The sequence below is a fragment of the Pseudophryne corroboree genome, chromosome 6 (assembly GCF_028390025.1).
Source record: "Pseudophryne corroboree isolate aPseCor3 chromosome 6, aPseCor3.hap2, whole genome shotgun sequence".
Taxonomy (NCBI): Eukaryota; Metazoa; Chordata; class Amphibia; order Anura; family Myobatrachidae; genus Pseudophryne; species Pseudophryne corroboree.
In genome coordinates this window covers 457,085,014-457,107,628 of record NC_086449.1, presented here as the reverse complement: position 1 = coordinate 457,107,628, position 22,615 = coordinate 457,085,014, and the positions used below count along the sequence as shown (strand labels likewise).

General features: G+C 47.2%; 1 protein-coding gene across 5 annotated transcripts in view; it reads left to right on the top strand.

The window, feature by feature from the left end:
- HDAC10 (histone deacetylase 10) overlaps positions 1-22,615 on the top strand; it is a 167,293-nt gene that overhangs the window by 135,346 nt on the left and 9,332 nt on the right. For 4 of the 5 annotated variants that reach the window (XR_010179418.1, XR_010179421.1, XR_010179419.1 and 1 more), the window contains 4 exons: positions 6,499-6,615; positions 11,175-11,255; positions 12,316-12,494; positions 12,664-13,167. The exons of the other annotated variant lie outside the window; for it this stretch is intronic. The gene's annotated coding sequence lies outside the window, so the exon portion shown is untranslated. Of the gene's footprint in view, positions 1-6,498; positions 6,616-11,174; positions 11,256-12,315; positions 12,495-12,663; positions 13,168-22,615 lie in introns of those variants that run through there. 5 annotated transcript variants of the gene reach the window in all.

Below are 22,615 nucleotides of genomic sequence, written 5' to 3'. Positions count from 1 at the left end.
ATGGGTCCACAGGTCTCAGTGTAGAAACTGTAGATCCAGGATTCATAGCCACTGATGATCTCCCAGACAGAGTTTGAGCAACTGCCATCAAACCTGTTCAGCATGTTGCTGCACCAAGCTAACCCGAGCCTCCTCCTGCTCTTGAGTCATCTCATGTGACAACCAGCATGCACAAACCTTGCTCAGGCCAAGCTGTTAGTGGAGTATGAAGTAGATAGATCCCGATGAGATGCCTAACTCCTACTATAACTTGGCCACTGTCACCCTGTCATCCACCTCAACTATGGTCCGCACAGCAGCAACTTGTCCTCTGTGATGGCAGGCACAGGTCCGCCGCAGTGTCCCTTGTCTTCCAGGGACTGTCTCCCGCTCTGAAATTCTGCAAACCATAAAACACAGTGGTTTGGGACAGTGCTTCCTCTCCAAAATCAGCTCACAGTCGGTCAAAACTCTCCTTTCTGCTGCGGGGTACACTAGGCTCCACAAGGATTGGACAATGGGGTGCAGAGTAGGATCTTGATCCGAGGCACCAACAGGCTCAAAGCTTTGACTGTTTCCAGAATGCACAGCGCCGCCTCCTATATCACCCCGCCTCCCAGCACAGGAGCTCAGTTTTGTAAGTTGGTGCTGCAGTAAGCAGGCACTTAACAGGGGGGCTGCTCCAGGCAGCCCTATAAATAGCTTTTTTGTGAAGAAAAAGTGAAGACTTCAAGGGCAGCAGCGGGACCCGGTCTTTATCGCAATCTGGCGCGGTCAGTGGGAGGCGGGCCACGCGCGCTGGCGGTGGAGACTGTGGCAGTACAGGTGATCCCGCTAGATCACCAGGGCATGGGCGCAGGTCAGGTCAGATTTTTATATCGCCCACAGTACCCGGTGATTTTTTTTGCCAGCAGGGGGATAAGGCTTAGACCTGAAGCCTCTCCCCCAGCCCCAGAGCGCCATTTCTAGCAAGTGTGCCCGCCCTGGAGCTGCACCTCTGTCTTTTCCTCACTCCCTGTCGGTGTCTGCGGCGCCATTATCCCTCAGCTCACTGTTCCTGGGACTGCTTGGGCAAATCCTCCTATGTAAAGCCGCCTGGTTGTCAGTGCTGTGACTTTACATGACACTTAAGTATTCTACCTGCCTTTATAGACAGTGATAGTTAAGAGAGTGCATTTAGTCAGGGTTTTATAGTACAATTACCCTGTGATATACATCCAGTTCTTACTGTGTGCTGTTATATCTATTGACTATATAGCTGTGTAAGCTAGTCCAGTGCAGTATTATTGTCAATAATAACCTCTGCATTGTACAAACTGTGACTTTCTGTGTGTGCATTTGATAGCTGAGTGTTGTCCATATCGTGTCTTTCACTCAACTTGCTATCCCTATATTCTATAACCTGAGGGGGCTTGGTGCGTCAGGTGTTATCTGATATAGGATTTTCACAAAGATATACTGTATTAATATTTTTCTCTGTGATTTAGTCACCATATCTCTCCTTTATCTCTGCTAGTGCTGACTACACTGCGCAGGGGTTTGGGTTTAGAGGTATAGTGCTGCTGATAATTGTACTGTGTTACCTCATACTGCCAGTTTTATCATGTCTGCTTTTGAGGGTAACGGTTCTGGGGCTGAACACACTGCCGGTATTGCTGAAGCCACAGACCCATATGAGGAGAATATAGCAGCTGTGGGCTCTGGTTCTGGGGGCTCCTTGCCCCCCTGTGGGACTGTGGCAAAGGAGGCACATACTGACCCACCGTGGGCCGCTTTTTCCACGCTTCTACATACGCTAGTTCATAAACTAACACCCCCTATGGGACCCCCAATGCCGGTACAACCGTATGTGGTCCCTGCAGCTAACCCGCCGTGGGCGGACGATTTATCTGCTCAATTAAAGAAGTTGAACCAGTCCCTGACTACTAAAAAGTCTGACCATCGCTCGTCTAAGTCCAAGGTGTCCTCTAAACGAGCTCTTATCTCCTCACAATCCACTGCTGTCACTGACACCTCGTCTGATGAAGACGGCATGTACACTGACCCCACAGGTTCTGACTCAGATACGGCTGATGGGGAGGGTAGTTCACATGTGGATGTTCCTGATCTTTTGGAGCCTATTAAATTAATTCTACAGATTACGGATGATCCCGAGCCATCCGTCCCTCCTAAGAAACCAGAAAGGTTCAAGCGTCAGAAGGTGATTAAACAAGTTTTACTTCACTCTGACCACCTAATTGATATACGTCAGGAACCCTGGGAAAACCCGGGTACGAAGTTTGTGCCTCAAAAGAAGATGCTGGCTCGCTATCCCCTCGCGCCTGAGCTGTCTAATAATTGGGAAACGCCTCCTCCAGTGGACTCGCATGTGGCTAGGATGGTGGTTTCCTCAGCTCTGCCTGTCACTACCGTCACGTCTCTAAAAAAGCCTACGGATAAGCGTGTGGAGGGTTGTCTGAAAGCGATTTACACCCTCACGGGTGCTGCGCAAAGGCCCACTATTGCAGCTACATGGGCTGCCGAGGCTATTGAAGCATGGGCCTTGGAGTTAGAAGCTGAAATCTCCTCTGACCATGCTAGACAATGCTTGTCATATATTGTCACAGCTTCTCGATATATTAAAGAGGCGGCTTCGGATGCCGGTATCCTAGCAGCCAAGGCCTCTACTACGTCAGTCCTGGCTCACCGGATATTGTGGCTGAGATCCTGGTCTGTGGATCTGGACTCTAGAAAAACCCTGGAGGTACTCCCTTTCAAGGGAGATATTCTGTTTGGGGAGGACTTAAATAAGATAGGCAGTTTTGGCAGCAGCCAAGTCAGCCACTGTCTGCCAAGTACCGCTCCTTCTGTGTTGAAGGCTAAAGGTACGTCCTTTCGCCCCTTTCGCCCTTCAGGTAAAGCAAAAGGTCAGGCGTACCACAAGCAGGCCCGCACTTCCAAACCTGGTAAGCCGAAGCCCAAAAGAGCCTGGGCTGCCCGTCAGCCAGCTTCCAAGACCGATAAGCCTGCCGCATGATGGGGCGGGCCTCCCCCTGGGGGATTCCAGGGTGGGGGGCCAGCTTCTAGGGTATACCCAGGAATGGTTGAAGACCACTTCAGATGCCTGGGTACGGGAAGTCGTCACTCGAGGTTACGCCATAGCCTTCAAAAACCGACCCCCTCATCGATTTTGACAGACAGGCGTCCCGTTGGACCAGACAAAGGCAAACACTCTGCATTCGGTGGTACAGACTCTCCTGGATACTGGAGTTGTAGTACAGGTGCCTCTTGCTCAGAGGGGCCGGGGGTACTATTCTCCGCTGTTTCTAGTCCCGAAACCGAATGGGTCCTCCCGGCCCATTCTCAACCTCAAGGCATTGAACAGGTTTGTGAAGGTTTCCAAGTTCCATATGGAAACTCTTCGCTCTATAGTTCTGGCCTTGGAACCTGGGGACTACATGGTCTCCCTGGACATACAGGATGCTAAACCTGCATATTCCTATAGCAGCGTCACATCAGCAATACCTGAGGTTTGCTATTGGCAACCTCCATTATCAGTTTCGGGCGTTACCTTTTGGTTTAACAACGGCTCCGCGAGTCTTCACCAAAGTAATGGCGGTGATGACGGTGGTACTCCGCCGTCAAGGGGTCAGGATACTGCCGTACCTGGATGACTTGTTAATCCTGGCAAATTCCCCAGAACTTCTCCTACGTCATCTGGATATGACGGTCTGGTTTCTACAAGCCCACGGGTGGCTCATCAACTGGAAGAAATCCTCCCTGGTCCCTGCTCAGAGCATGGTGCACCTGGGAGCGCTATTGGACACTCACAACCAGCGGTGGTTCTTGTCTCAGGAGAAAGTCCTGAAGCTTCAGGACAGGATTCGTTGCTTCCTTTCTCGTCCGCAAGTGTTGATACATTCGGCAATGCAGGTGTTGGGCCTCATGGTATCAGCATTCGACATGGTGGAGTATGCTCAATTCCATTCTCGCCCCCTCCAGAGGCTGATTGTAGCCAAGTGGGATGGCCTGCCTCACCGGATCAGGTCTCAAATGATCTCATTGACTCCGGAGGTCGTCTGTCGCTACTTTGGTGGCGCCGGGACCAACAATTGTGCAGGGGCCGCCCCTTCTGGATACCTAACTGAGTCCTGTTGACAACAGATGCCAGTCTAAGAGGTTGGGGTGCGGTGCTGGAGCAACACTCCCTTCAGGGTCGGTGGACCAAGGAGGAATCTCTCCTCTCGATCAACATTCTGGAATTGCGGGCGGTCTTCAATGCGTTGAACATGGCCCAGCATTTAATTCATAACCGTCCTGTTCAAGTACAGTCGGACAACGCCACCACAGTGGCTTACATAAATCATCAAGGCGGCACTCGAAGCCGTTTGGCAATGAAGGAAGTCTCACGGATTCTACGTTGGGCGGAACGCCATCTACCGGCCATATCGGCAATATTCATTCCGGGAGTCCTGAATTGGGAAGCGGACTTTCTCAGTCATCAGGACGTGCATGCCGGCAAGTGGGGCCTCCATCCAGAAGTGTTTCAACTCCTAGTGGAAAAGTGGGGTCTTCCAGATGTAGATCTGATGGCGTCTCGACACAATCACAAGGTTCCGGTCTTCGGAGCAAGGACAAGGGATCATCAAGCAGCATTCGTGGATGCGCTGGCGGTGCCGTGGAGGTTTCGGCTGCCATACGTGTTCCCTCCGGTGTCACTCCTGCCCAGGGTAATTCGGAAGTTCAAGCAAGAAAAAGGGAATCTGCTTCTCATAGCTCCGGCGTGGCCCAGACGGCACTGGTTCTCAGACCTGCAAGGCCTATCGTCAGAGCGTCCACTTCTACTTCCACAACGCCCAGACCTCCTCGTTCAGGGCCCCTGTGTCTACCAGGACCTAGCCCGGCTGTCTTTGACGGCGTGGCTCTTGAAGCTTCCGTCTTGCGGGCTAAGGGTTTTTCTGAAGAGGTCATTAAAACTATGTTGCGGGCCCGGAAACCGGCTTCTGCTCGGATTTACCATAGGCATTCCTACTTTGTTTGGTGCGCATCTCATAATTATGACGCTTCCAAGTTTAGTACAGCCAAACTTTTGGCTTTTCTGCAGCAGGGCCTAGATTTAGGCCTGCGTCTGGCCTCCCTCAAGGTTCATATTTCTGCCTTGTCGGTGTGGTTTCAGAGAAAAATTGCGACTTTACCTGATGTTCATACTTTCACTCAGGGTGTGTTGCGTATCCAACCTCCCTATGTCCCGCCTGTGGCTCCTTGGGACTTGTCGGTGGTTTTGGAGGCGTTACAGGAGCCTCCGTTTGAACCCCTGGGTTCAGCTGACCTTAAGTGGCTTTCCCTTAAGGTGGTGTTCTTGCTGGCTATTGCCTCTGCTAGAAGAGTGTCGGACCTGGGTGCCTTGTCTTGTAGTTCCCCATATCTGATTTTTCACCGTGACCGGGCGGTTCTTAGGACTCGTCCCGGATATTTGCCTAAGGTGGTTTCTTCGTTCCACCTTAACCAGGAGATTGTGGTTCCGCCCTTTGTCTCTCCTGATTTTGTCTCCCAAAGAGCGGTCTTTGGATGTGGTACGGGCTCTCCATATCTATGTGAAGAGAACTGCTTCTATTCGAAAATCTGATTCTCTCTTTGTTTTGTTTGGATTTCACAAACGTGGCTGGCCCGCTCACAAGCAGACCCTGGCCAGATGGATTAGAATGGTGATTGCACATGCTTATGTGAGGGCTGGTCTGTCAGCTCCTGCTCACATTACGGCCCATTCTACTCGGTCTGTTGGACCCTCTTGGGCGGCTCAACGTGGTGCGACCCTAGATCAATTGTGCAAGGCAGCTACGTGGTCCTCTGGGAACACGTTCATAAGGTTCTATGCCTTCGATACTGCCGCTTCCCAGGATGCTTCCTTTGGACGCCGGGTTCTTGTGCCCGCTACAGTGCGTCCCCTCCCATAAGGAACTGCTTTAGGACATCCCCATTGTCCAATCCTTGTGGAGTCCAGTGTGCCCCGCAGCAGAAAACGAGCTTTATGGTAAGAACTTACCTTTGTTAAATCTCTTTCTGCGAGGTACACTGGGCTCCACAAGGCGCCCACCCTGACGCACTTAGCTTCTTTGGGTTGGTATGGCATTAGCCGCTGACACTTCTCTTGTCGTGAGAGTGTGCTGTATGTGGCTACTAACCGTTGTCGTCTCTTTTCCTGCTACTGCATTGGGCTGGTTAACTAAAAACTGAGCTCCTGTGCAGGGAGGCGGGGTTATAGAGGAGGCGGCGCTGTGCATTCTGGGAACAGTCAAAGCTTTGAGCCTGTTGGTGCCTCGGATCAAGATCCTACTCTACACCCCATTGTCCAATCCTTGTGGAGCCCAGTGTACCTCGCAGAAAGAGATTTAACAAAGGTAAGTTCTTAGAGGTTCCAATACTGGTCAAGCAAGAGGCTCCTACCAGATCTGGAGGGTAACCCGCACCGAGATAATTAAATTATATATGAATCATAAAGTTGGGATGTCTTTCATCATGTCTAGTTTAATCCTATTTTAGGGATTCACATATATATATGAAAAGAAAATTTGAAGGCTTACAGAGGTGCTACCAACTGGTTTAAATGAGGATATAGAGTCAAATCCCCATAGAAAGGGGAAAGGAAAAAGAAACCAGGTAAGTTTTAGGTGCACTCATCCAACTGATACATTTAATATAATTATTATTGTAAAGCATATATATCCACAGCAACAATGTCAAATAAAGGCTTAAATGCTCAATAATCTAAATCGATGTATAAGTTTCTTTTATATATTATATTTATATGGGACTCAATTGTCCTTTATTAAGAATGGAGCGAAATATTAAAATTCATAGAGAGAGAAAAAAAAATGTGAAGTAAGAGAAATTAAACAATATGTGAATAAAGATTTAAAGACAAAGCTATTGTGTTCTTCCCTTAGTCTGTTTTCTTGTATTTATTTCAATAGTGCATTCACATACATGTATTCATGCAGCACTGTATCAGTGCTATGTTCATATGAGACCTGCAATTTTTGTAATAGCTGGAGCCTATGTACTGTGACAGAGAAAAATATATGCTGTCTTCCTTTTGAGTCACAAACTGTTACTTCAAATTGTAACCATGTTTCAAAAATATGCAACAATAAGTCATCACTCCTGCCCTTAAGGCTGTAAATATAATAAACTTGATTCTGATGTTATAGCGAAGTAGTGAGACAATGTTGCTAAGTATGTGACTCAGGCCTGGAATCAAAGACTATCATACAAAGTAAAAATACTTGTATAATATAGTATAAATAGCCTAGGTATTTGTCACAATCCTGACTGTAGGTTTTATATTTGGTGACTTACCCCTGCCATCTGTCCTGGATCCTGTGTCTTTTCACTCACGGAGTTAAACAGCTTGTCAGCACTATGAGTTTTCCTGAGTTCTCTGCCTGAGAGGTAATAGTTAATTAGCTCCACCTGTGGTGATCTCCTGTGTGAGGCTGAATTCAGTAATCTGAACTTTAGGTCTAAAAGCAAGCATCCTGTGTTTTGCAGAAGTTCAGGCTTCAGTGTTCTCTCGGCCTGCTAGGCCTCGTAGTCACATGACAGTGACTGTTCATCTGACCCAGAGTTGTTCAATCCTCTGCCAGCCTGAGACTCTCTGCATCACCTAATCCTGCTCACCAATCACCAAGGACCAGGAAGTATAAATCAGGAGGCTGAGTTAGAAACTGGGCCAGTTCCTCGTGTCACACACAGCTTTGTGTGAGTCTTCAAGCTGAGCTCTCTAAAGGTAATCTTTGTACCTAAGTTCCTGTGGAAACTCTGTTCCCTTGTTACCGTTTGGTTTACTTTTGTGTTGCCATTGATTTCACCATTTCCTTGAGTCTCAATTTAAAGGCACAGTACTGAATTCCGTATTCTCCACTGAAAACCACAGCTGTCGTGTTTCAGTTTTACTGCTGTTGTAGTTGTGATCTCCAGAGCTCCCGTATCCCTGTGGCCTCCATACCTCAGTACCTCCGTGCTTCCAGCATCTCCGTGACTCAATACCTCCGTGCCTCAATACCTCAGTACCTCCGTGCTGCCAGCATCTCCGTGACTCAGTACCTCCGTGCCTCAGTACCTCAGTGCTTCCAGCATCTCCGTGACTCAGTACCTCAGTACCTCCGTGCTTCCAGCATCTCCGTGACTCAGTACCTCCGTGCCTCAGTACCTCAGTACCTCCGTGCTTCCAGCATCTCCGTGCCTCAGTACCTCTGTGCCTCAGTACCTCCGTGCTTCCAGCATCTCCGTGACTCAGTACCTCCGTGCCTCAGTACCTCCGTGCTTCCAGCATCTCCGTGACTCAGTACCTCCGTGCCTCAGTACCTCTGTGCTTCCAGCATCTCCGTGACTCAGCACCTCGTGCTTCCAGTACCTCTGTGCTTTCGGCATCCCGTGCCTCAGCACCTCCGTGCTTCCAGCATCTCCGTGACTCAGTACCTCCGTGCTTTCAGCACCTCGGTTTCCCCCCAGCATCTTCGTGCCTCCAGCACCTCTGTGTCTCTACGCACCCCAGTGTCTCTACGCACCCCAGTGTCTCTAAGCACCCCAGTGTCTCTACGCACCCCAGTACCTCCAAGCACCTCAGTGCGTCCAAGCACTTCCGTGCCTCCAGTACCTCTGTGCTTTCAGCATCCCGTGCCTCAGCACCTCGTGCCTCCAGCACCTCCGTGTCTCTACGCACCCCAGTGTCTGTACGCACCCCAGTACCTCCAAGCACCTCAGTGCGTCCAAGCACTTCCGTGCCTCCTAGTACCTCAGTGTCTCCAAGCGCCTTCGCGCCTCCTAGCACCTTAGTTTCTCCAAGCATCTCAGTGTCTCCAAGCAACAGTGCACTTTAGCACAGTTGTACCTGGTATCTTAACTGATTCATCAGCACCTTTCCAGTTCTGTCTTTCAGGAGACCTTCAGCGTCCACACGTGCCTCCTGTCTGCCGACCTAATCCTGCATGAGGAGAACCTAGATTCGTCCATCTCTGCTGCGGTTCCTCTTCCCAGTCACCGGAAGAAACCCCGAGTTCACAACACTCCCAAACCAGGTCAGTGGTAGTATTCATATAATCCTCCAGTCGCCCGCACAGACTTCACTAACACCGGGTTCACAAAACCACAGTCATGACAGTATTAGAGAGAACTAGTGGGGATATGCTTTGATAAAAAGTCTCACTGTACTGTGTTCAAAACTGTCTGTTTTATATATCTCAGCAATTTCTGATACCAACTACTGCTATTAATACTGCATGAAGTAGTTTACATATATAGGTTGGTATTGCATATACGTATTAGCAGCAATTGTCACTTGTGCTGCACAATATTAAATTGTGTTCATACAGGACATATTGATAGCACATTCACTGCTAACCGTATTTAACTAAGTTGCAGTTTGTGTCCGTACTGGAGGATCGTGCCCATTTATAAATTAATAGCAGTGTGTATATAATTACACTGAATTTCCGCTACATACAGAAACAGTATTACATATGAGACATTTTAAAGAAGGATCAGTTCATTTTATCCCATATCTGGCACAAACCCCACATTGTCTCTTTTATTTAATATTACTGAGATCCAGCCCGCAGCATTAGAATAAAGCCTCAATAGATATAATAAACGCTCAGAGAATTCCTCTGAAACATAAGTATATTTGGCTCCTTATCACATTCTATAGGTCTCCAATGTATGTTATATGTCATTTTCACATTTAGATATTATTAATACGGGAACACATAGCTACAGCCTGTAGTGCCCTGAGGAAGCTCAATAGGAGTGAAATGCGCATAGGCTGTAGCTGTAGCTATGTGTTCCCGTATTAATAATATCTAAATGTGCAAATGGCATATAACATACATTTGAGACCTATAGAATGTGATAAGGAGCCAAATATACTTATGTTTCAGAGGAATTCTCTGAGCGTTTATTATATCTATTGAGGCTTTATTCTAATGCTGCGGGCTGGATCTCAGTAATATTAAATAAAAGAGACAATGTGGGGTTTGTGCCAGATATGGGATAAAATGAACTGATCCTTCTTTAAAATGTCTCATATGTAATACTGTTTCTGTATGTAGCGGAAATTCAGTGTAATTATATACACACTGCTATTAATTTATAAATGGGCACGATCCTCCGGTACGGACACAAACTGCAACTTAGTTAAATACGGTTAGCAGTGAATGTGCTATCAATATGTCCTGTATGAACACAATTTAATATTGTGCAGCACAAGTGACAATTGCTGCTAATACGTATATGCAATACCAACCTATATATGTAAACTACTTCATGCAGTATTAATAGCAGTAGTTGGTATCGGAGATTGCTGAGATATATAAAACAGACAGTTTTGAACACAGTACAGTGAGACTTTTTATCAAAGCATATCCCCACTAGTTCTCTCTAATACCTAGGCTATTTATACTATATTATACAAGTATTTTTACTTTGTATGACAGTCTTTGATTCCAGGCCTGAGTCACATACTTAGCAACATTGTCTCACTACTTAGCTATAACATCAGAATCAAGTTTATTATATTTACAGCCTTAAGGGCAGGAGTGATGACTTATTGTTGCATATTTTTGAAACATGGTTACAATTTGAAGTAACAGTTTGTGACTCAAAAGGAAGACAGCATATATTTTTCTCTGTCACAGTACATAGGCTCCAGCTATTACAAAAATTGCAGGTCTCATATGAACATAGCACTGATACAGTGCTGCATGAATACATGTATGTGAATGCACTATTGAAATAAATACAAGAAAACAGACTAAGGGAAGAACACAATAGCTTTGTCTTTAAATCTTTATTCACATATTGTTTAATTTCTCTTACTTCACATTTTTTTTCTCTCTATGGGGCATATGCAATAGCGGGCGAATCGCGTCATTAGATCCGCCTCTGTGTGATTCGCCCGCTATCGCCAGCCGCAGCCCTGTCGCCGGGACCCTGGATTCGCAATATGCAATGAAAAAATGATTCGCCCCTCCCGCAGGCGGATTCCGGCCAATCGGCGATCAGTGGGCGTACTGAATTCGCCATCCCGCCCAAAGCAGCACTATATTAGGGCTTGTTTGTTGCATGTGCTCTGCAGCCATTTTGTGAACCTGCAGAGAGGTGTGAGGAGGTGCAGAGATAACAATTTGGTTGTTTGCTGTGGATATCTTTGGACACCCCAGCAGGCTTTATTCCAGGACAGTCAGGAGGATTCCTGTTACCCCGGAGCAGAGCCATTTTAGGAGCTTTTACTACATTTGTAGGTAAGTACCACATGTGTGTCTGGTGTTGCATGTATGTGTTTGTGTAGTGGGGGTTGCCATGAGGTGTACATGGGGTGTTTGTGTATGTGTGCATGTGTGCAGGTATGTGTATAGCCCCTTGCTTGTGTTGCTGCATTTTTAGGGGGAGACTTGGGTTTTGGGGTAGTTTTTCACGTTTTTTTTTTCTTTAATTGACTTTTTTGGGTCTTCTATTAGCATTGGTGTACCTCCTGAGTGTGCAGGGATGCTTTCTGGCCATTTTGGGGTGATTTGGAGCAAGTTTAGTCGACAGCCTGGTCGACATGTGCTGTTGACTGTTTTGCAAACATGTGTTTTCCCGCCTAATTTTGCTGTGGGGTGACTCCTGAGTGTGCAGGGATGCTTTCTGGCCATTTTGGGGTGATTTGGAGCAAGTTTAGTCGACAGCCTGGTCGACATGTGCTGTTGACTGTTTTGCAAACATGTGTTTTCCCGCCTAATTTTGCTGTGGGGTGACTCCTGAGTGTGCAGGGATGCTTTCTGGCAATTTTGGGGTGATTTGGAGCAAGTTTAGTCGACAGCCTGGTCGACATGTGCTGCTGACTGTTTTGCAAACATGTGTTTTCCCGCCTAATTTTGCTGTGGGGTGACTCCTGAGTGTGCAGGGATGCTTTCTGGCCATTTTGGGGTGATTTGGAGCAAGTTTAGTCGACAGCCTGGTCGACATGTGCTGCTGACTGTTTTGCAAACATGTGTTTTCCCGCCTAATTTTGCTGTGGGGTGACTCCTGAGTGTGCAGGGATGCTTTCTGGCCATTTTGGGGTGATTTGGAGCAAGTTGAGTCGACAGCCAGGTTGACATGTGCTGCTGATTGTTTTTCAAACATGTGTTTTCCCGCCTAATTTTGCTGTGGGGTGCCTCCTGAGTGTGCAGGGATGCTTTCTGGCCATTTTGGGGTGATTTGGAGCAAGTTGAGTCGACAGCCTGGTCGACATTTTGTAAGGGGCAGCCATTTTGTAAGGGGCAGCCATTTTGTGAGGGTCAGCCATTTATACATGTATGGTGTTTTTTTTTATAACAGAGATGTCAAGGGACAAACAAACCCGATCCGCCCCTTCCCCCACCCCCTCGGATATATCCCTGCAAAGCAATGAGGAGTGGGAGCCAACCCAGGAGGCGGATGCGACCGACCAGGCATCTAGTGACCAGCCGCGGTCGTCAAGGGCCCATGAGAAGTCCAAGAAAAAGCCTAGTAAAAAGGTACTTAACCACACCTGCAGACACAAATAGCATCAAACTTTACCCACTGTAGTTTGTGCAATGCCATGCACACCTACTGTAATAGGTGCGCAATGCCAGGGATACTGACACTCACAGGTACATACCGATCTTAATAAAAAATTTTATTATTTTTTTTTAATCCCTAAAGGCAAGAAGCCAGCCAGAGGAGCAGTCGGAGGAGGAAGCCTCTGGTGAAGAAGCAGGACAGAAAAAGCCGCGTGGACCCAGATACACTGAGGCGGAAAACTGTGTCCTAGTGGATTGCGTCGACAGGTCCTACGACGTTTTGTATGGATCAAGGGCACAGAAAACAGCATTTAAGGTAAAGCGGAACATCTGGGAATCCATCGCCAGTCAAGTAACTGCAATTTCTGGAAACCGTCGGAGCACCCAAAATTGCTTGAAGCGGTACAGTGATTGCCGCAGACAGACCAAGAAGAAGATGGGGATTCAGCGCCGACATGAGACAGCTACGGGAGGTGGCCCGGCTCTCAATTTGAAGTGGCTACCCTGGGAGAACGTTATTAGAAGGCGCTTGAACCCTGTCATGGTCGAAGGAGTTCGCGGAGGTGTGGACTCCAGCCGTCCTGCTGGCTTTCTCGAGGAGGAAGAACCGCCCAGAAGACGGAGGAAGGCGGGAGGGGTTCACTACGGGTGGCCGGCGGTCGGGCTCCCGGCGACCAGCATCCCGGCGCCGGGAGCCCGACCGCCGGCTTACCGACAGCTTGGCGAGCGCAAATGAGCCCCTTGCGGGCTCGCTGCGCTCGCCACGCTACGGGCACGGTGGCGCGCTACGCGCGCCACACTATTTTATTCTCCCTCTATGGGGGTCGTGGACCCCCACGAGGGAAAATAATTGTCGGTATGCCGGCTGTCGGGCTCCCGGCGCCGGTATACTGAGCGCCGGGAGCCCGACCGCCGGCAAACAGAAGACCACCCAGGCGGGAGACCAGCCGTCCAAAAGGAGGTCTGATGGTAAGAATACATTCACATGAGCTGTACTTCCCTTTAAAATTTTTGTATGTGCTAATGTGTTTTTTTTTTTTTTTTCAGACAGACCTGCCCAGAGGACATCACCTGCGCACAGGACATCGCCAGCGCACGGACCGTTACCTGTGCAGCAGGCATCGGCAGCAGCGCGCGGACCATCAACTGCGCCGCAAGCATCGCGAGCACACAGATCGTCACCTGTGCGCCACAGTTCGTCATCGCGCAGTTGGTCACCTGTGCACCAGACGACATCAGTGCACAGACTATCACCTGTGCACCAGACACCGTCGGCGACCACACCACAAGATGGGCGCCAAACTACAGCTCCTGCGCGCAGGCCATCACCAGATCGTCGTCTCTCCAGGAGCTCTGGGACTGTGACTGAAGAGCCTCAAGACACAACCCTTGTGGACCCATCACTCGATCTGTTTGAGTCTACAGGGTTAACTGACGAAACTTTTCTTGGGTTTGAGGACAGCCGTGCAGATGTATCCAGCCAGACCCTTGAAAAGTCTTCCGAAACGAGGACAAGTGGAGCTCCTGGAGCAGCGGCATCACAGGATGGAGAAGGTTTGTTTGTTTTTTTGTGGGGGGGGGGGGGCAGTAGTTGTGTAAAGTTTATCAACTTTTCCAAAATTTATTTTGCAAACAGTGGTGCCACGAACCAGCAGCGGACTAGCTTCGGGGATTGGTTCCTACTTCAGGCCGGATCTCCTACAGGAGTCGTCAGAGGATGACGAGGTGGAAGTGCAGGAGGCTCCAGTTACTACATCCCTGCGTGAGTAAATTGAATTGTGAACCTTCCAAAAAATGTTTGTTGAATTTGGATAATATTGTCTAATTTTCTTTTCAGCTGCCCAAATGAATGTGGTGGCAGACATCCAGGAAGGGCAGAATCCCTCAACTGTTCAGAGGGTTCACACCCTGGCATCAGAGATTGGGACACGCCAGGATACATACACAAATGTTGTGGGAAGCAGACTGGACAACATTGAGAGGACAATGGAGAAAATGTCCAACAATCTGCATGAACTGCAGAAGACTATTTCCGACAGCACGGCCACAATACTACAGATCATAATTGAAGATCGTAGGGAGAATAGGAACATACTTAACATCATGTCCGATTCCTTGGTCAAGCTTGTGGAAAAAACCACATGTTTGGCAGAAAGCAATAAGAACATGTCGGATAGTCATCGACACTCCGCTTCCAGCCAACAGCTCATCGCAACCACACTGCAGATGATCTATGATAAGCTCCCAGAACCAGCTCATCAACACGCTGGTGATCCACCATATCCGCCGTCTCAAGCCACAAGGACGCATCGTACCCTTCCTCAAGTCCCATCCCAGTACAGTCAGTCACAGATGTACCAGGGATATACAGGGATGTACCCCACCCCCCAGATGCCTCCACCACCAGCCGCACATTCTTCAGCAGCATGGGCACCGAGGGCCAGTCGACATACTCCCCAGCCTCCCAGGACATCCACGCCCTATCAGGGGGAAGAAGAGGATCCGGACAGACTTCCACCATAAACCCGGTCGTATTATTTTATTTTATTTTAAATGTTTTTCATGTATCCCTGTCTTCCCCTCCCATTAGTTTGTTGTTTTTCTTACTATTGTTTTTTCTTTGTTGGGCTTCCCCACCCGTGACCGGGTACTACCAAGGAGCTTTGTGTAGGCATACATGCGCGGGCATGTATGCGGGCGCGTGTGGTAACGGATGAAAGCTCCTTGCGGCTACATGTATGATGGGCCAAAGAGCTATTCTGATACCCCCTTTTTCTTCAAAAAATCCTTTTTGTAATGATGTACTGTAGACTTTCATTGTGTGAATTTACTATTCACTAGTCTGTGTTTTTGACTTCATAGGATTTGTGAGGAAAAATGAAGTGGACGGAATAAGATTGTGTTGAGCGTACCAAGGTGAGTAGAACCAAATTTAATTCAAGAAACTTTGAACCGCATGCCTTTGTAGAACAACACCGCCCAGCAATGGCTCATGCTGGGCTGTGTTGTTCCACAAATGTTAGCATGTCAAAGTGCTGACCACTGACGACACTCTTTCACTTTGAACCGCATGCCTTTGTAGAACAACACCGCCCAGCAATGTCTCATGCTGGGCTGTGTTGTTCCACAAATGTTAGCATGTCAAAGTGCTGACCACTGACGACACTCTTTCACTTTGAACCGCATGCCTTTGTAGAACAACACCGCCCAGCAATGGCTCATGCTGGGCTGTGTTGTTCCACAAATGTTAGCATGTCAAAGTGCTGACCACTGACGACACTCTTTCACTTTGAACCGCATGCCTTTGTAGAACAACACCGCCCAGCAATGGCTCATGCTGGGCTGTGTTGTTCCACAAATTTTCATTGGAAAAAAATGAACAAGTGTGTTTTTACTTTAATATACTTTTTTTTTTCTTTTCCCCACAGATATCTATATACACAAGAAAAGAATGTAAAGAAGAACAAACTACTTTTTTTTTTTAATTAACTTTCAAACTTTATTAAAAATTTTTTTATCTTCAATAAACTTTTAAAAATAGAAGTTTCCTGTGGTTTTTATTAAAATTTGTAATGCAGTTGAATTGTATGTAAGATTGCCCAGGGAACATCAGGGGATCTGTCTCTTCACGTCCACACCACTTAGGAAGGATACACCGGAAGATCTGTGGAAGAGAACAGTATGAGCTACCAGATGTGGGTAATAGTGTCACCCTGGGACAGGAAAGAAGAGGTAAATACAGACCACACAACACAAGCGGGTTGCAGCGGCCCAAATGCAACCCTCCTGCACTTGCATCACTACACATCCAAACATTCCCTGACCAGCATTGCTGTTTCATGGAATGTTTGGATGTGTAGTGACGCAAGTGCCGGAGGGATGCATTTTGGACATGCCAGGGTGATTTAGGACAAGTGAGTTTTGTTGGTCAATTGCATCTCACCTGAGGTGGTTGTCTGCTACATGGCGGAGGGTCAGGTCCACATCACCAGTAGGTCGCCCATGGAACATTGGGTGAAATGTCGTGTCTCCTCACATCCACGCCACTTGGGAAGATACACCGCAGTACCTGTGGAAGAGAACCGTTTAAGCTTTCAGGTATGGGTGATAGTGTCACTCTGGGGCTGAAAAAGGAGGTACATACAACAGTCCACACAACACAAGCGGGTTGCAGCAGCCCAAATGCAAACCTCCTGCACTTGCATAACTACACATCCAAACATTCCCTGATCCAGCATTGCTGTTTCAGGGAATGTTTGGATGTGTAGTGACGCAAGTGCCGTAGGGCTGCACTTTGGACATGCCAGGGTGATTTAGGACAAGTGAGTTTTGTTGGTCAATTGCATCTCACCTGAGGTGGTTGTCTGCTACATGGCGGAGGGTCAGGTCCACATCACCAGTAGGTCGCCCATGGAACATCGGGTGAAATGTCGTGTCTCCTCACATCCACGCCACTTGGGAAGATACAACGCAGGACCTGTGGAAGAGAACAGTATGAGCTACCAGATGTGGGTAATAGTGTCACCCTGGGAATGGAAAGAAGAGGTACATACAGTCCACACAACACAAGCGGGTTGCAGCGGCCCAAATGCAACCCTCCTGCACTTGCATCACTACACATCCAAACATTCCCTGACCAGCATTGCTGTTTCATGGAATGTTTGGATGTGTAGTGACGCAAGTGCCGGAGGGATGCATTTTGGACATGCCAGGGTGATTTTGGACAAAGGGAGTTCTGGGCAATCCATCTCACCTGTGTTGACACGCCGACTGCAACGATCTCCGACGAACCGAAGGTACCTGTCAAAAAATCATACTCACCTTCCAGCGTCCAGAGGTACATCCAGGTCCAGAGAGATAATCCACGTACTTGGCAAAACAAAAAAACGCACACCGATCCAGCGGACTAATGAAAGGGGTCCAATGTTTTCACATCATACCCCTTTCTCCCAAAGGCCGGGACAAATTTTAAACATGTTTTTATTGGTGTTTTTTTTTTTGGGAATAGCAGATCTATTTATAATAGAAGGGATTAGGTACTTTTTTTTTGGGGGGGGGGAGGCACAAATATAATTTATATATTTTTTAAAAATTTTTTATTGCTGGAACGGTAAAATCAGGGAAAAAAATGGCGTGGGGTCCCCCCTCCAAAGCATAACCAGCCTCGGGCTCATTGAGCTGGTCCTGGTTCTAAAAATGCGGGGAAAAAATTGACAGGGGATCCCCCGTATTTTTAAAACCAGCACCGGGCTCTGCGCCTGATGCTGGTGCCAAAAATACGGGGGACAAAACGAGTAGGGGTCCCCCGTATTTTTAACACCAGCATCGGGCTCCACTAGCTGGACAGATAATGCCACAGCCGGGGGTCACTTTTATGCCGTGCCCTGCGGCCGTGGCATCAAATATCCAACTAGTCACCCCTGGCCGGGGTACCCTGGGGGAGTGGGGACCCCTTCAATCAAGGGGTCCCCCCCCAGCCACCCAAGGGCCAGGGGTGAAGCCCGAGGCTGTCCCCCCCCATCCAATGGGCTGCGGATGGGGGGGCTGATAGCCTTTGTGTTCAAAAAAAAAGATATTGTTTTTTCCATTAGTACTACAAGTCCCAGCAAGCCTCTCCCGCAAGCTGGTACTTGGAGAACCACAAGTACCAGCATGCGGGAGAAAAACGGGCCCGCTGGTACCTGTAGTACTACTGGAAAAAAAATACCCAAATAAAAACAGTACACAGACACCGTCGACAGTAAAACTTTATTTCACACTACCGACACACACATACTTACCTATGTTCACACGCCGACATCGGTCCTCTTCTCCATGTAGAATCCACGGATACCTGAAAAGCAAAGTTCAATATACTCACCTCAGGGTCCAGAGATAAATCCACGTACTTGGCAAAAAAAGAAAGCGCATTTACCCGCACCAAAAACGGACTGAAAGGGGTCCCATGCTGACACATGGGACACCTTTCCACGATTAAGATCTGTCAGTGACAGCTGTCACTGACAGGTCTCTAAGCCAATCAGGAAGCGCAACTTCGTTGCGCTCACCTGATTGGCTGATCGCTGTGACAGCGCATCGCACAGCTCCCTCCATTATATTCAATGGTGGGAACTTAGCGGCTAGCGGTGAGGTCACCCGCCGGTCAGCGGTGACCGGCGGGTGACCCCACCGCTAGCCGCTAAGTTCCCACCATTGAAAGTAATGGAGCGGCTTTGCGAGGCGCTGTCAGAGTACAGACGGCGTCCAGCCAATCAGGTGAGCGCCACGGCAGTAGCGCTTCCTGATTGGCTGAAGGGACATCAGTGACAGGAGTCACGTGATGTCCCGGCATTCGGGGAGAGGGGTCCCATGTGTCAGCATGGGACCCCTTTCGGTCCGCAGGTCCGGTTGTTCGTTTTCTTTTTTTGCCAAGTCCGTGGATTTATCTCTGGAGCCTGTTGAGGTGAGTATATTGATCTTTTATTTTCAGGTACCCCGGGATTCTACATGGAGAAGAGGACCGATGTCGGCGTGTGAACATAGGTAAGTATGTGTGTGTCGGCAGTGTGTAATAAAGTTTTACTGTCGACGGTGTCTGTGTCCTGTTTTTATTTGGGTATTTTTTTTCCATTAGAACTACAGGTACCAGCGGGCCCGTTTTTCTCCCGCATGCTGGTACTTGTGGTTCTCCAAGTACCAGCTTGCAGGGGAGGCTTGCTGGGACTTGTAGTACTAATGGAAAAAACAATATCTTTTTTTTTGAACACAAAAGCTATCAGCCCCCCCATCCGCAGCCCATTGGATGGGGGGGGGGGACAGCCTCGGGCTTCACCCCTGGCCCTTGGGTGGCTGGGGGGGGACCCCTTGATTGAAGGGGTCCCCACTCCCCCAGGGTACCCCGGCCAGGGGTGACTAGTTGGATATTTGATGCCACGGCCGCAGGGCACGGCATAAAAGTGACCCCCGGCTGTGGCATTATCTGTCCAGCTAGTGGAGCCCGATGCTGGTGTTAAAAATACGGGGGACCCCTACTCGTTTTGTCCCCCGTATTTTTGGCACCAGCATCAGGCGCAGAGCCCGGTGCTGGTTTTAAAAATACGGGGGATCCCCTGTCAATTTTTTCCCCGCATTTTTAGAACCAGGACCAGCTCAATGAGCCCGAGGCTGGTTATGCTTTGGAGGGGGGACCCCACGCCATTTTTTTTTCTGATTTTACGTTCCAGCAATAAAAAATAAAAAATAAAAAAAAAATATTATTTTAAAAAATATATAAATAATATTTGTGCCTCCCCCCAAAAAAAAAAAAGTACCTAATCCCTTCTAATATAAATAGATCTGCTATTCCTAAAAAAAAAAACACCAATAAAAACATGTTTAAAATTTTTTTATTTGTTTTCACCCTCCAAAGTGTGGCGGAGTGAAAATCGCGAATTTGCTGTCTAAAAGCACTGCAGGCGAATTTCCAAACTTGAATTGAATATGCTGGAGGCGAATTGCAGCATCTGTACCATTGCAGAAAAGGCGAATTCGGAAAAAGGCGAATTGAGAAAAGGCGAATTTTGACGGGCCGTTTTTTTGCGAAAAATGACTGCACTGCATAGGCGAATTGATTTTTGGAGGCGAAAACGGCCCGGAATTCGCCTTTTTTGCCAATTCGCCCGCTATTGCATATACCCCTCTGAATTTTAATATTTCGCTCCATTCTTAATAAAGGACAATTGAGTCCCATATAAATATAATATATAAAAGAAACTTATACATCGATTTAGATTATTGAGCATTTAAGCCTTTATTTGACATTGTTGCTGTGGATATATATGCTTTACAATAATAATTATATTAAAATGTATCAGTTGGATGAGTGCACCTAAAACTTACCTGGTTTCTTTTTCCTTTCCCCTTTCTATGGGGATTTGACTCTATAAAGGTAAGTTCTTACCATAAATCTTGTTTTTGTTGCAGGCCACGCTTGTAGCCATAGAAGATCATGGCTCTCCAGTGGTCTCTGTTAAGCTGCATAACGAATTTGTCAAGAAAGTGAACATGCTTATGTCTTCAGTGTGCAGTGCTGCTTATATATGGTTCTGTGCCTTGACAGTTCACAAGAGCTTTAGGGGTCTATTTACTAAGCCTTGGATGGAGATAAAGTCGCTGGAGATAAAGTGCCAGCCAATCGGCTCCTAACTGTCATGCCACAGGCTGTGTTTCAAAAATGACAGGAGCTGATTGACTGGTACTTTATCTCCAGTGACTTTATCTGCATCCAAGGCTTAGTAAATAGACTCCTATGTCAGAGATTACAGTTTACAACCTGATAGTCAGATTATGTCTGCTCTACCTATGTACTGCACATCTGGAAATGTACACACCCCTCATAATTAGACAGATGAAAAACACCAGAATGGGCAGTAGATAGAGAACATGGTACATCAAACACAGTGGCTTCTTACGAATTAACACAATTTAATAATAAGTTTCATGCAATAAACACCCACACAAAAAAACAACAAATGCATGTTATGTAGTGATTTTATTTATTTTTTGTGTGTACAAAAATTAGATTTGAAAAGCATAATTAGCACAAAAGTCATCTTCCATTCTCAGTGCTCACATGGCCAAGAATTGAAAATATTTGTGAATCATTCCTTTTATTATGAAGATCAATAATCCTATGTATTTGTGTGCTGTGTAATGATGGTAACACCACTCTATACAGGTCTGGCTTTGAATAAACATACCGTACTACTGAAGCAGTTTTGTATATGATCGCAGACACAGTACTGGCTATTGACATCATGTACAAGTCGAGTCCCTCATAGGGACCAGAAGGAGTTTGGATTTTGGATTTTTCTGTATTTTGGAATATTTGCATACTATAATGAGAGATCTTGGGTATGGGACCCAGGTCTAAATAGAAAATGCATTGTTTCATATACACCTTATACACAAAGACTGTTGGTAGGTGCACTGATTTCACCCCAAGGAAAGATCAGGGTTTAGCATACCTCCCAACTTTGCTGTTAGCGAAGGAGGGACATTGGTGCGTGCCCGAAATTATGAGATCTGGCCTACAAAAGGGGGTGTGGCCTCCAGACAAGTGCCACGACCGTAAGCCACACTCCCATTTTTGTCATTATGGGGGCATGAACAGCACTGTGAGAGCTGCTGGCCATGCCCCCTGTCCCTCTCTGCCAGGAATAGACGCTGTGTGCATGCACACAGCATCTGTTCACCGCTGCTGTCCTCAGAGCAGCGAGTGACGGGGGGATCTCCCAACTGCCCCCCCACCCGCAGGACACTGTGAGCCGCGAGTGGGACAGCGTGACAGACCGTTAAAAACAGGACTGTCCCGCCAAAATCGGGACAGTTGGGAGGTATGGGTTTAGTAGTACAGAACCAGTGTTCTAGTTAGTGTGAAAAGATCAGTTTGTGACAATAAGATGTAGCCCAGTGTGATCAATATACAGACAGATCTGATACCGGTGGTGTTCCCAAGAGTTATATAAGTAGTAGCAACAAGAACAAAGAAAACTCTTGGCTGGGGCACTCTTAACAATAAAATGTAACTTATAATGGCTTGATGAAAACTTGACTTTTAAGACACACAGGGACAAAACACAAAGAACGAAAATGTATATTATATCATGGGTGAATAAAGACCCATCGAAGTTGCAGATAATGATCCTCTACATTGCCAAGGAACCCTCTTTTATATTATACATATAAAACTTGACGGTTTGGTAATCTTTAGACTCTAATACTTTTATATTTCAAATCAATAGTAGGTAAAGTATGTAATTGTTAATACAATATATATTGGTATCAGATAATCCTAATAGGCAAAAGGATATATATAATTAAAGGAAGCGTGTATATGGTCTAAACCTGGTTTCTACTTTTGGCCCTCATCACCTGACTATTGTATCTGCTTTTGGCACAGATCCTATTGGAAGCCACTTGACCTTAGGTCAGTCAGAGTACAGGAAATTGCAGGGATAAGAGAAGGTGTAACAGTGTATTTGCAGTGTTAGTTTAAATAAACTGCGATACAAATAAATCACTGAACAATTGTAAAAAAAAATTTTTTGTCAGCATGACTTAATGCACATTATAAT